The sequence below is a fragment of the Leptinotarsa decemlineata genome, unplaced genomic scaffold, assembly GCF_025532065.1.
Source record: "Leptinotarsa decemlineata unplaced genomic scaffold, Ldec_3_MD MMD2_P_RNA_scaffold_5, whole genome shotgun sequence".
NCBI lineage: Eukaryota > Metazoa > Arthropoda > Insecta > Coleoptera > Chrysomelidae > Leptinotarsa > Leptinotarsa decemlineata.
In genome coordinates, this window is record NW_027412532.1 from 24,398,108 (window position 1) to 24,414,287 (window position 16,180).

Here is a 16,180-nt window from a genome sequence, read left to right on the forward strand (position 1 = left end):
GGCCTTTCGAATCGACCACACAAAAATCTAAAAAACTTCGTTTTGAACCATAATCTACTTGAAATTTTGCGATCCCCTCAGGTAGCACCCTATCTCCTGAAAAATGTATGAGTTCAATGTTAGTTCCAAACAATTGGACCGTGGAAAAATATTTCTTAAACAACGAAAGTGGCAAAACCGATGTTGCAGCACACCTGAATCTAATTCCATTTTCAAAGGAACGTTATTTAAACAAATATCTATAATTATAGACTCATCTGATTTCTGGCGAAGACACAAGACTTGTGAACCAACATTTTGTTCACACTGTAACATCGCATCAGCCTGTGAAATTGACTCTATTTGAGTCAGATAATGTAGCTTATTTCTTTGTTTCTTGCAAACAGAACTCAGATGACCTTTAATTGAGCATGTATTACAAGTATACTCACGATACGGACAAACATTTGCTAAATGATCTTTTCCGCAGCGAAAACACTTCACCTTAACACGAAACACTTCTCCAGCTGCTCTACCACCGAATGATGAATGCCCCTTTTCCACACTGGAACTACTGGAAGCCTCCTTGCGACCTCCGTTTCGTTGAACGATTCGATGAACATCGATTTCATTAGGTTCACGTTTGATTTTGGAATCACACTGAAGCATTCCCACTTGGGCCGCTTCTTCTGTCAAGGCCACTTGTAATGCATTTGAAAAAGTTACTGAATTTTTTTCGCTGAACAGCTTGTTTCTCACCTTGCCCGGATTATAACCTGTGATGAATTTGTCACACAACTTCGTATCGAACGATTCACCAAAATCGCAATACATGGATAGCTTTTTCAACCGTGCACTCCATTCTTGGGCACTTTCAGTTTCCTGCTTGAATGCCGAATAAAAACTGAATCTTTCCACAAAAACAACATTTTGTTTTTTGAAATAATTATCCAAATGACCGGTTAATATCACCAAACTGGACGTTTCTGGCTCATCTGGTACACATAAAGTTTGAAGCAACCCGTATGCATCCTGGTGCAAGCCGTTTAGTAGTATTGCACGCTTAATATTGTCCTTAGTAATATTATTCGCAATAAAGTACTGCTGCAACCTTTTTCAATGGACAACCCAGTCATTAACAGCTGGATTGAACTCCAGTTGAATTCCTCTCGGAGCCGCCATCCTTCCTCACTAGCACAAGTTTTTGTACTTTGTTCGCAAATGTATTAGCAATGAAGTAAGAATAAATAGCACTTTATCCTCGTCGCCAGAATATGTGATGTTTAAATGAAACTACGTTTCTTACTTTCACAACACAATCTGTATTTTCTACGAAAGGTAACAAAACAAGTACACATAGGCTGCCAAAAAAAAAGGAACACGTCCGAAAAACAGATGTTCCCCGGTGCGCGCGCCGTTTGTACTGATGGTATTGCCAATACAGGGTTGTTCAACTATACAACATTACACATGTTCAACTATACTACATTACATTATCTAGGTTACTTCTTGCAGTAAAAGCTCCGAAGAGAGACAGAAAGCGAATATTCTGGGTTCGTGTGTGATGTATAAGATATGGTGACTTTACATATTTCTGTGGTACAATTAGCAAACTTCATAAAATGAGTGAGCATACTAGAGACTGGCTGTAAATCAAATTATCTAAAAGAACAATAGATTGAAGGACTGACACCTATCAGAAAGCAACAACTCATCGACTTCATGTTGATGATAGACACTACCTTGCTCTGACGAGTGGCCAAACAGCCCGAATCCGGTCTGTACCATAATTGAAAATCTATTGCGGCAGTTGTATCGCCAACAGCATAGCAGGAATAACTTCAGTGAAGAATCCTGCACTGACACCTGTCGGATATAATACAATGCCATTCGTGGTATTGGCCAGGGAAGTAGTTGTTTTCTGATAGGTGGCAGTCCAGTGTAAGTAATTTGAGACTGGCTTGAATGAATTATTCTTTTAGATAATTTAATTAACAATGTTATAGTAGATACCGATACCTATATGAAATGTCATTTTGGTATTCCTCTTCATTCAAACGTGTTGAAGAAACAATTTATTTTGAGATCTTCACGTAATAGTTTCACAAAACTGCAACACACGTTTCGCCATAAAATGACTTCCTTGGGCGTGTCTTTACTAAATTATGCATAATCAATGCTTGATATATCTAATTTTACAATCTGAAGTACCTACATTTCAAGTACCTGAGTGTCACCTAGCCATTTAATGTTTCAAATTTTTCTCTTCTAAATGTAACACGTGATATTCACGATTGAACTCTTGTCCTTCTGCTTGAAGGTGGTTTGCAAATGTAGAATTATTGATCTTTCTATTTGGGAAACTACTTTTATGCTTTTCAATTATTTGGGAAGAAGTTCTTCCTGTTTGGCCAATATACAGTTTTGGGCAAGAGCCACAAGTCAGCTTATATGCTCCTGATCTATACGATACCGAAGCTTCCTCGTTTTCAATACATTTCCCTAGACTATAAGTCGTTCTGTAAGCTACGTATATGCATTCTTTTTTTTTGAAAAACGGGCGATATTATTCGTTGGTTCTCCCAAATATGACAATGTTCTATAGCTGAGACATATTGAGCATTGAATATGTAGAATTTAGTTAGCAAAGACACGTCCGAAGAAGGCAATGTATGGTGAAACACATGTTGCGTTTTTCTGAAACTGTTTATTGAAAATTCCACAATGAAGTGTTTTTGAATGCGTTATGAATTTTCATAAAATGTCGGCCAGCTCCATCATATTTCTCAAACGGGTTGCAGATTTGGCTGAACATTATATTGCTGATATTGATATGATTAAATTCTCATTTGTTGCCAAATAATTAAAACTTCCTATTTCCAATCAGGTAGACATATAAATTTTGTTGGGAAATGCAAAGTTCTATTTTCATTTTCACATATTTATTGTGGTTACGATCGTGTTCCACATTCCGCAAAAAAATTATTTATGTCTGTCTGAAAATATAGAGAAAGCTCAAATTTTCAGTTTACACTAGATCGATTTGAGAAAGAAAATAAATGAGCGATTTGTATTACAAAATATTTTCTACATTTTGCAGTTTTTTGGGTTACATGGTGAAATTATATTATATGGCCTTTTGATTTCTATAGAGATAGATTTTATTTCTACTTTCAGAATTATTGTATTCGATGTAATGAAATCAGTCAAAATTTGTTACCCTAACTTATATGCTCCACGGGATTCAATCTTCCGAGAATGCAGTTTTGAAACTCTCTTTGAAAATAATTTCTTTCAGTTGGTAAGCTTATAATAATTTTAAAGTAATTGCTTATATTTGGTAAGTGCCGAATAATTTTCATTTCCAATTAATCCAAGATAAAAAAAGTCATTTCGATCTATGATTGACGTTATTTCCATCATTATTCTGTATATTAAATTTCAGAAATTAATTTTTTTAGATTTTTTCCGTAATAATTAACGGCAATACCATACCAACATAATCTTATTTTCCAATGATGGACCACTATTAACTTCTAATATTTAATAACCTACTTTTTTGTTTCAGATTCTGATCCTCACAGGTAAGATAAAAATATTTCAAGATTCCAGATTTTTTGATGTAGTTGATAATATTTTTTGGAGAAATAATAATGAAAAAATATCTGAATTTACTAAAATCAACTGGACCGAAATATTTGAATGAGTTAGTTGAAACAAAAATATGGATCAAAAGTGGTTCAGCAATGACTATAAAAATTCAAAAAGTATAAGGATGTGTATTTGTAAGGCAAACAAATCATTGTTGCCTGAAATAAAAATGAATTATCAAATGGGTCAATGTCATATCAATATGTCAGGAAAATGAGAATAAAAAATTTCTAAGTTTTCATACCACATATATTTCTTACTAACGTTTCTGCAGTTTCGTTCTACAAGGACATTTTCATGAGGACATTGTATTTGTTTGGAAATGTCTTTGTAGGACGAAACTGCAGTAACCTCAGTTACAAATGCAAGTGGTATAAAAAGTAGGAAGTTTCAATTCTCATTTTTATGATGATCATCTACCACGAAGTAATGGCTACATCCATCAATTTCATCGATGTTCTGGTACCATAGATTTTGGTACCATCTAGCTAGTTCCGTGACTTTATGGAGATGATGACTTGTGCCAGGTCACGCAGACGTCATTCTGTCATCCAGTGTAGGGTCAATCTATGCCGATCAGTAATTTATGGCATTTTCAAACCAGACCCTATATTACTTCTGGATCCACTTCCGTTATCCTGAAAATAAAATAATTATCACACTTGCAACATGGATGACAACCAGATCGAAGGTGCTAGGTCATAGAAGGTGCAGATCAAACATTATAAGAAATGGGTAGAGCTTCTCATCTGGATATATTATAGTCTGGTATCAGACAGACATTCGTCAAGGCACCTTCATAAAAAGATATCAACTATTTTTGATGCCGAGAACATCGATCATACTATTATATTCAACGAATACTATCACATTTTCTCTTCAGTTCGGAATCGCATTAGGATAATTTTCATGGAAACGATATCTCCTTCACACCACATTCGATAAATATCCATTGAGACGAGAATTTCGTGCAGGTGACTCTTTCAGTGCGCCGATATTAGGGAAAGATTAATGACATTTTGGCGAAGACTATTCACGAATTGAACCGTCGTTCAAAAAATTTGTTTGCCGAGTGTCAGGATGGCGACCTTCTGGTGTTTGATTGCGGTTAAATTCTCGTTAATTGTCTACGTAGATTTATCATTCAGACGGCTTTCATTGAAACGTCACTGCCGAATGAAACTTGCGGGGCTTTAATTATAGAAATTCATTTCGATGCTATTAGCATAATGCGGGGTTGATGAATTGGGTGAACTGGGATTTCTGCGGTGTTGGGCACGTTAAACGAACTTCTGTTAAACCCTTACTAGAGGAGCTAGAAAAAAGTTATTTTTTTCCATTCTATATAGAACAATTGGAACCAAAAAAAGACATTGTAGAGCGTGATCGTTTTATGGAGGAATATCCATTCCAATACTAGTTATTCAAAAATGATAATTTTGTTCAATGATAGGTCTAAAGGGTTGTTATTATTATTAAAAAAAAAATTTCTGCGTGATAGATTCAAGGGGTTGAAGGACCATATCGAATTTACCTGTTATCATACTTCTAGTAAATTTCAAATCGTCTTTCTCGAAATAAATTATACATTTATCGTTTTATTCCGAGCTGAAATTCGATTTTTATTTCTTGATTTTATATCTTGGCGACGAATATTCCAAAAAGAAAAATCAACTCTTATGTAGGTACCTACTGAAACTACTACGTTTGCATCCTGCATATTGAACTCAATGAATGATATTTTGTAATCCATGGCTGATTTCAATCGAAAAAAAGTTATTTTTCAATATCAGTAAAACTATTGGGTATTTATGTTTTTATATTATTTGTATTATTCTATAACATTCTCATTCCTGATCATGATGTATTATTATGAAATATATTCTCGAAAGTAAATCATGCGTGTTTTACCACTGTATTCAAATCGTTTTCACAAGTACTTGTTCTTGTTCAAATTGAAAGAAGTATATTTTGAGTATATATATATGTATATATATACATATATATATGTATATATATATATATAATATATATATATATATATATATATATATATATATATATATATAACTAACATTACAGAAAAAACCAACAGTATCATCCATTTTCTTTTCGAAAAAATTAACCTCTCCTGAAAACATACTCTTTTCAATTTAAATCAATAGAGTTCTTCATTTTTTATTTTTTTTTTTCATAATCTAGGTAGATGACACATCGTTATGCCTACTTAAAATTTGTTGAAACATTCGAAAGATGATGTTAGAATTTATTTATTTTAATAGGACTTTTTTTACAGATTTTCACCATGAATGATTCAAAAACGTGTTTCGCTATAGAATATCTTCTTGGAACAGATATAAAATGTTTATTTAGGAGTAATTTATTAATTCCTCCTATCACGGATTTATAAGCATTTCCTAGTGAAAATCTCAGTAAACTGTATTAGTAACTTTTGATATGAATTTGTATTAAGAATCATCCAGTTGCATTCAATTATTTTCACAAGACTTACTTTTTACTAAGCGCTTGAAAGTTTCAGATTATCGAATCAAAAATATAACAACGATTTTGAAAATTGTGTATGCAAAAGTTTTCACTAAAACATCAAGCGAAATCTAGAAATTCAAAGGCTGATATAATTCAATTGATTCAAAATAGCATTTTACTTGACGTAACAAATTCATTTAATATTGTTTCGGTTTTTTTTTTTGGCAACATGTTCATTCAAGTAAGTAGATAAAAATTGTACCTATCTATCGTTGAGACGTGTTTATTTTTTTAATTTTTGTCATTCTAAACTATTATCCCCCTTTTATTCAACTTGTTTCTTATTATCTGTATTGTTTCCATACCATCACAAATGAAACAGACAATGGTGAAACAGTTTGTACATGTGATATTCGGAATATTTTAGTTTTTTCAATGATACTTTTTTGAATGACCGAATGTAAGTATTGGGAATACGATACGATACGATATTTGAAGGAGTAGATAACATTTCTAATATTCCATAAATTGTATAACACAATCTTCTCACATAATGGTAAGGCTTTTGCTTGAATTTCTTTTTTTCAGTTGTTAGACATTCTTGATTTCACAATGGAAATGAAGTCCATATTCCACGAAACTGAAATGATTTCTGCGATTTTTTGAATTACTGAATTAAATATCATAAATTTGAAAACAAATGATTCAATAAAACTGGAGTCTTATGCTCAGACCAATAATATGTTTACATTCGCCGCGAACTAAGATCAATAGTAGATACACTTTCAAAATCTAGCTTTCTTGTCCCATTTTTCATGAGAAATCTTGAGAAACCACATAATATTTTCAAAAAAAATTGAATGCTGTATTGAAGGTGAGGTGATATTCAGGCCAAAATATCAATGATCAAATTGAATAAATGTATTAAATTTCAATTCCATCCTCTTACGTTCATCTACTAGCAATTTATATAGCATTCGCATATCGAAAACAAGTCCCTTTTGTATCAATTTCAAAATAATTGTAGTAAAATTTGGAATTCAACCTATGTTTATAACGAATACCATCGTTAGTGAAACGGATTGTTGGTGTAATTAGGATCTATATAATTCAAGTCATATCGGAAACGTTCCACAAGGCAAGATTATGAATAATATAACAGGACTTATCATTACGACATTTTCGTGTTGTAAGCCTTTCTGAATACTCGAATTGACCTAAATGGTCATTTGTTGAATACATTATGGTTTGCAAACGTTCATTGGTCACCTTTCTTCTCACTCTGTCAATTAAACTGTTTTCTAATGTCGTTGGAAACCACCAGACTGAAATTTTCATGGTAATGGCATTTCCGATTATAGGTGTCAGCTTGTTCATTTTTCATGAAGAACTATGTGAACGTTCATCTGGAACTATTTATACATCAATACGATTAAAAAATATATCGAATGGAATTTTTAGATGAAGTATTTGGATTGAAAATAATTTTTGACGAACAAAGGTTGATGACAAAATTTTGATAAATTGATGGATGTAGCCATTACTAGGTGGTAGGAAGTTTTAATGAAGAAAAGAGAATTGAACCTTTCTATGTTTTTTACCACTTTCATTTGTAACTTACGTTACTACAGTTTCGTCCTATAGGGACATTTTCAAACTCATATATTAAACCAAGATCAATAGTAGATACACTTTCAAAATCGAGCTTTCTTGTCTCATTTTTAATGAAAAATCGTGTGAAACCACATTATATTTTCAAAAAAAAATTGAACGCTGCAACATTAGTTGCGAATAAAAGTGGTTGAACATATAGAGAGTTTCAATTCTCTTTTCTTCGTGACAACATTTTTAGTAATCAATCATTCAACAACACATGGTATTTCATTGAGGTCTTTTTGGAACAATTTTCTGTACTATTGACTATCAAGGTAGCATGGAGTCTTTGCGAAAAGAATTTCATGAACTGTGATTTCGATGGGGAAAGGTGAAAAATAACAGAAAATGATTGATGAGGATTAGGATAGGAGTCTTTAAGACAATGTAGACCTATAGAGAAGAATGTCGGTCTATCATTCACAAGGATGAAACATTTATTCTTGCCGTTACACATGCACCAAAAAGGTTGAAGTGATCTCACCATGGAGAGTCTGAAAAACCAGTTAGTTGTGAAAATGGATTTATTCATTTATTTATTCACCAATATAGGGGTTACAAACAGATCAACAAATCCAATAGGGAATCCACTTCATAAGTTTAGTCTAAGTGGGCTTTGAAAAAAAAAGAATACGGAGAAACATTACATTGTATGATCAAAGGATAACATAATTATTATAGAACTGACAGAGAACACAGAAATGATCACAACTTATCAATGAACTTGTTTTTCATCTTGTATTCGAAACAGTCTGAAGAGATTTCAAATATTGAATACTGTTGCAAAATTCGTTGAAGTTTTTAGGCATTCTATAAAGTGCAGAATGTTGAGCAGCATTTGTCCTTGTACAACTTAACTTGAAGAAATATGTACGCCTCAACGTTCTACCCAGATCATTGACCTCGATTCTGGAATACAGCACTCTTCAATGAACTAATCCTTTCATTAACTTGAAAATCATGATGAGATTCGTGACTGTTGTTCTATCTTTCATATGCATAATATTGTATTGACGCATAATGGGGATGTAGTCGCTGTTTGTTCTTTGAAACAACAATGCAAAGCAGAGCCTACAATGTACATATGCATAATATTTATACATATGAGAATGTTTTTGCCGTTCTTAATTGAAAGGCCAATATAAAGAAGAATTCAATAATATTACATCTATTGACAATTCAATCTATATGTGAATTAAATGCTAACTTTGAGTCCATAAATGTTCCCAAATCTTCCACTTCTGAAACTGATTTATTTTATTTCGTGATTTTCAAAATAATAGTTATAGTTCGTTTGTGGAAAACGAATTTGACATGCATTTTTGTGAATTGAGGAACAAATCACTATCATCACAGAATTTTTTGAGTTGCTTCAAAACTTTCTGAATGTCTCCACTTTCATCTGAATCCTTCAACGAGTGATAGATTTTCAAGTCATTGAAGCAACTTGAGATTTCATTAATGTATATTGAAAAATAAAGGATCCGTGCTCACTTTCATGAATTTCCATCAGCTATATAATAATATGCGGCGTGATATGGAACAAAATGTGTTAATAAAACGCTCAGAGTTCTATCAAGTTTACGAATTTCACATACTAATTGAAAGAGATAGTAGACTCAACACACTCACTTCATTCGGGAAAGAAGATATGAATCTCCTAAAAATGAAAGGGGAAACTTATGCAAGGGGGATTATTTCATTAGGAGTCCTTCTCATTCACGTACTTTCCTCAAGCGAAGATACGAACAAAAATAATTAAGTACTAATTAAGGGTATGCTCCGCATCAAAACTTTTTGTTGAAGTTTATTGGATATTTAATGGGTTGGAGTACTGAAAACCAAGTTGAAAGAGATGAAGTGAAGTTTGGTTAGGAAATTTGAATCATGGCGTGTCGTTATTCAGAACTAGGCATACCAAATGATTCACGAGAAATATTTTTTATTCTATTCCATTGAGCGGAAATGGTTTTGATATTTTATATACTTTCAAAATTAGAAGTAATATGATACTACTGATGAATTATATTTTCAGGCAAACATTGACTGCAGTTGTGAGCAAAACTAAAAAGTTTAGAATTTTAGAATTAATTGTACAGTACTTGTGATACACTGCTTGAAACCGTTGGTGTAGTAATGAATATTACTGGAGGTTTTGCCCCAACATCAAATCGCTATTTCAACTCCTCGATACGTGTTTCGATCACCAAGTGCTCATCTTCAAGAGGAAGTTTGATCTTTCTCGTGAAGATGATCACTTGTTGATCGAAAAAGGTGTCGAGTTGTTGAAATAACGGTTTGGTGTTTAGAATTAATTGCAAATGTTACACAATATTTTCTACACTTGGAAATATCACCAATTTTTCGCTAATCATATTCGATAATTTCAACATTCCTAGTTTAAATTTCCATATACCAATGACGCGAAATATTTTCGAACCAAGGCACTTACAATAAGCAATGGTCTCACCCTTAAACTTCATTTGAGTTTTGAAGAACTATCTGAACCACGTAAATTTGCCTTCATAAATTTATGAACGGAAAAATGTTCACTTCTGATTTCTTTTGATAATAATCAGTTACTGATTTTTTTCAATTCTAATGCCTGTCTACCTGTCTGTCCTGAGAATTTTTATTGTCAAGTATCCTTCAAAATGAAGAAGTTATCGACTGGAGATATTGCTTGAGTTCTAAAAGGGTAAGGATAATCATCCGAATGCATTAGTTGCGTTTCGAAATGGATGACCAGAAATTGAAAAGGAAGTGTAAATCAATGTATCGTTCAATAATCGGAAAACTTCTACATTTCGACGAATATCCGCAAATAGACCGGGAGCCCGTGACAGAAATTTTGACCCTATTTCTTACCGTCTGCCTTTTTCAGAGGACATATTTACAGCCACAAGCAACAGTATTATGCGTTAAACGAATTTTTTTCCCATTTTACACATGCTCAAACATCAACTCTAGTTTGCATAAAAAAAGCTTCTTTGACCACCATTTTACCGTGTGCCATTCGCGCAACCGAAAGGTTAGGTTACGCAACCCACAAAAAAATAATTGGCAGACGGTTACACGGTGTTCTGGCTAAAGCATGAATTTTTCATTTAACCAAAAAAAATGGTTTACCGTCTACCAAGCACAGCGTAGACTAACATTAGCATGAAATGAACGAGTTTTCATAAGGCAGACGACGGTTTGCCGATGTATTAATAGTTTATAGGCATTAGTTAATTAACAATTTTTTCACAGTGCCTCTGAAAATTTTTTTAACGTATAAAACTTGGAAAGATATAAACTTCAGTATTAAAAATACAGAGAAAAAATAATGGCAGACGAATAGATAGTGTTTATACAACTGAAAAATATTTTTTAATTTGCAGAAAAAAGTAATAACTTGGACCAACGTTTTACCATATGCCGTTGTTTCCTTGCAATATATAATTATTGAGTAGACAAACTGTCAATTGGCAGAAGAATCGACCGTGTTTAGACGAGAGTTGTAGACAATTTGTGATGACACAAGTGTCAATGTTACTTGACAATTTGGTTTTGGAAACAATTGCAGATTCATAAATGCCACATACATCGGCCGGGCTCTTGGATTTCAGCTTTGCGCTGGTTTACCTGCATTCCATGCCTTAACCGGCTGTTATTTTACACCAGCTTTTTACAAAAAGGGTAACAATAACCTTTGTCGATTTTAATGGGCAATGAAAAGTTTGAAAAAGCTTTTGCTTCTTTGGTTGCCGACATTGCACCAATAATCGGAGAATTTATGTGGCGTATGTGTTAGTAATCACACCTTAAAAGGTAAGACCTCATTAATCCTTAGCTCGCCCAAGTTTCTACTTCTGAGGGTTATCGTTCATAAGCGTGCGACAGCTGGTTAACGGAAAACATATTTTTAAACGATTTTTTTTAACCGAGAGTTTGGATATTTGAAAGACATTAACTGAGTGATAGATGACATAGAGTCTTTCAAGAAACAAGTTACATCGTTTGACGCATCCAATCTACCACCATGTGTCAGAGAGTTACAGCAAAAAATTTAAAGAACAGCATATAATAACATCTCAACCAATTCTTTTGAGAAAATTCCATCTCAATTAGACCCATTTAATTATGGCTGGTATCACGATGATAATGGGCAGTATACATTTAACTGGTTCGAAAGACTTGATACGGCTGAAAATATTCAAGAAAATTACATTAACATCTACAGGTAAGTCAGTATTTAAGAAATTATGAGAACTCAATGAAATGAAAATCAAGCATGAAAATATCGAAAACACTACCTTACGTAATTAATTGAAAATAAATAAATGCAGTAGCATAAATATGTTCACATATTATTTGAATAATTTTGCATTGTTTTCACATTCTTTTCAACTGTATCACGAAAATTGATTATTGGATTTCTAACTTATTTTTTGTTGTAGATCGTAATGAATTTGCTCAGCTCAATGATGAGGAAGTTGCGGATTTGGGAAACGAAAACATTGCTGAAGATCATGATGATGATGATAATGATGGAAGTTATTTAGTTTTCATGTCGATATTAGAATAAAAATATTGTTTATGTATTTCTAAATCTCGTACATTTATCATTATTTATTCCACTTCATCAAAACAACTGTTGAAAAAAATGGTAATAGAAGTTGTGTCGTTTAAAGTGTGTTCTCCACCAAAATTGATGAAAATCTCTTACGGAGTAACACTGACACTTGTGTCATAAAAAATTGTCTACCACTCTCGTTTATACACGGTTTATTCGTCTGCCAATTGACAGTTTGTTTAGTCAATAATTGTATATTACAAGGAAACAATGGCAGACGGTAAAACGTTGATCGAAGGTATTACGTTTTTTCACAAATTGAAAAATATTTTTCAGTTGTATAAACACGTTTAATTCGTCTGCCAATTGACAATTAGTTTACTTAATAATCATATATATTGCAAGGAAACAATGGCAGACGGTGAACTGTTGGTAAAAGTTATTGATTTTTTTGCAAGTTCATTCGCGTCTGCCTATATTTGAAACATTGCCAATTTGTCTGCCAACAGTTGGCGCAGGACATTTTAATTATGGAACTTTATTACATTCAAGAGGCAGATGGTAAAAAATGGTTCAGAGACACTGTAAAAAAATTGTTAATCAACAAATGCCTATAAATTATTAATACACCGGCAAACCGTCTGCCTTGTGAAAATTCGTTCATTTCATGCTACTGTTAGTCTACGCTGTGCTTGGCAGACGGTAAAAAAAATTTATTTTAGTCAACCACTTTTTTGGTTGAATAAAAAATTCATGCTTCAGCCAGAACATCATGTAACCGTCTGCCAATTATTTTTTTGTAGGCTTCCGGTCGCATGAGTGGCAGACGGTAAAATTTTGGTCAAAGAAGCTTTTTTTATGCAAACTGGAGTTAATGTTTGAGTATGTGTATCATGGGAAAAAAAATTCATTTAACTCATAGTACTGTTGCTTGTAGCAGTAAATATGTCCTCTGAAAAAGGCAGACGGTGAAAAATGGGGTCAAAATTTCTGTCACGGGCTCCCGGTCTGAAATAAAGGCATACGTGAAACAGAAAAATTCGAGCCGTTGAATAATTTTGAAAGAGTCTCTCTCTCTCTCTCCAGCTTGTATGGATAATTTTATCGAAAGTGGTGATCGTTGTTCTTGGTGGCCAAACTTCTTGTCATCGTTTTTAGGAAGTGAAGTTTTGATCCAAACTGAATTTGCCTTGCAACTAAAGCAGAGTCTTAAACTCAAAGTTTGACGTTATATATAGTTCAGAATAGCGAATAACTTCTCAATCTCAAATACAAAATACTTCATTTCTGAAGGGAACCCACAGACATGCGATTGTTTAGTTGCATCAACTGATATGTTTTAATAAGTTTGATTTTCCTGAAGACAATTGCTGATAACAATTATCGATATTAGCACAATAGGGCGCGAATTTTTTAATCGATTTCTGTAGACTAGCGATAGAAATTCATTTTTCGTTTTGTAAGTTGCAATTTCGTGTTGTCAGTTGTGACTTGTCGCGTGACTTGTTGATGAACGATGTGCTTATGAAAGCAGTTGAATTACGCGCCTCGTTGTATGATGACGCAATAATAATAGAATGAGCAGATGAAAATCTTACAGAACCGTTACTCGTAAACTATCATTCAGTTTATGAAATTGTCCGTTTATTAATAAGCCTTATACCGGGTGTATATCGATTCAGGCTCGATACTCTAACATTTTATCTGTCCTGGTATCAATATAGAATGTTGGAGGTTCGAAGGGTATCACAATTTGGATTCATCGAATCAAAAACATTTTTATTTCATTTTCAGTTCCACACAAAATTTTCCCAACTTTGGAATTTCAAGCGGAACATTTCAGATTTAGCAGTTCATTTTACAGACTAATGTCCTATTTTGGTGAAAATATACTTTCTGTGAAGTTTAGTTTTGACAAAAATCACATTTGCCCTGCTCCCATGATCTAATGTGAAAATACAATCAGTATTTTCGCTTTCACAACTACATACATAACAATTTTTGACATATATCTCAATTTTATGGAATCCCTGTTTTCTAATGGCACGATAATGGTTCATTATTTCATTAAGAAACTCTGTTTTACTAAAATTTTGATAAAATGAACACCCACTCATGCAAAATCGTAAAAATGATGGCTTCCTGGGGCGTGATTAAGACACACCCGAGGAAGCCACTGTATGGCGAAACACGTGTTGCGTTTTTGTAAAACTGTCTAGTGAAAATCACACAATAAAGTGTTTTTAGAATACGTTAGTTATGGATTTTCATCAAGTATCGGCCGATTCCATCATATACCAACCAATAAGTACTACAGAAGTCGATTATATGTCGTTATATGTATCTACTCTAAATTTCACGGATGCACAAAATGTTCATTGCTTATATTTATGACCAATAGTAAATTTTTTAAGTAACATTCAATTTCATTTTGAAGAAATTCCAATTGTCACTCACCTGTTAAATAAATGTCTTTCGGAAATAACTGGACCAAATAATCTTCGAATATACCTAATCTTTCACTGCCGGAGCTGGGCTATTTTCCGGGTTTTCTGGCCGTGGTCTTCAGGTTTTCATGCCTGACTTTTCGTCTACTGCTGCGGTAGACATTTTCAAAAGCGATGTGATAACGGTCGCAATACACGAGCTGATGTTCTGGTTCTTGTTAATGTTGTATCCAATGCATCGGATAAAATATAAATATTTGTCAATTTTTTTCGTAGCCTCTTAGACGTGATTTTTTTTATATAATACAGTATATTTCTAGCATATAAAATGATTCATTGACTCCAAAAATGTGAACACTTGCAGAGTGTTCCATTTGAAATTTCGAAATCTTGATGATTTTCTGTGAAACAGAAAATACCACAAAATATTTTGATCCAATCAGAACGAATTGCGATACCATTCGAACCACCAAAATTCTTTATCAACACCAGATGAGACAAAAGAATCATGGAGCGGAAGCCGAAATGGTTTACACTCGGTATATCGACGAATCAATTAAAATTTTTTTCAATTCTTCTATTTTTTCAAGGTACAAACGTGATTAATTTTCAAGATGATGGATAGCAACTGTTTATTTATCGGTGAGTGCTTGAAAAAACAGCGGATGGACTTCAACCGAGTAAATTATATTGTCATAAAAAAACCGTGTGCTACGGTGTTCCTCTTTTGTGTTTGTCTCTCGAGGAAAGAAATGTTTATGCATAAATCGATTATGTCATCATTTTCTGTCCATTCAGAAGAAGGACAAAACACAAGCACTAAAGGGTAATCCTTTAGGCGCTCTTAGAGCGGTGCTTGTACTTCATCATAGACATATACGAAAGGTCCCAAACGAAGTTATACGATTACTTTGGCATTAGAATTCCGAGAAAATGGCACATGGGGTAGATCCCAGTTTAGCAAAGATTATACAAACGTTATAGCTTAAACAACTAATTTCCTAGCTTATATCACGATGTAATTCGACTAATATCCTCGCTAAGAACCTTTTTCATGAAATGGACTCTCACTTCATCAATTTGGATACAAATTCTGTATCAGACAAAGGTTTTGGACATGCAGTGAGCGTCGATGAAATCTGTTGAGCCTCGAGTCTCAGACATATGCTGTCTCAGTTGAATTTGTCATACACTGTCGAAGAGTGATATTCCGAAACCGATCTGACATGACGTCTTACGGCTTGTGAACGGGAATAATCTGCAATAATTTCCTCAATTAGAAAAGTGGATAAATATGTAGAGTGACAATTTGAATACTCATAATGAGCAACCAAACAAAATATAGGAAATCGCTGAAAACCACCCACCCACCCGAACTATATATTCTTAAATGACAAACCCTTAC

General features: G+C 33.4%; 1 long non-coding RNA gene across 2 annotated transcripts in view; it reads left to right on the top strand.

Annotated features, from left to right (window-relative positions):
• The window catches only part of LOC111509725 (uncharacterized), a 524,725-nt gene that overhangs the window by 434,323 nt on the left and 74,222 nt on the right, over positions 1-16,180 (top strand). The window contains exon 7 of one of the 2 annotated variants that reach the window (XR_012464120.1): positions 3,548-3,563. The exons of the other annotated variant lie outside the window; for it this stretch is intronic. This is a non-coding gene — a long non-coding RNA (uncharacterized lncRNA). The remainder of the gene's footprint in view (positions 1-3,547; positions 3,564-16,180) is intronic. 2 annotated transcript variants of the gene reach the window in all.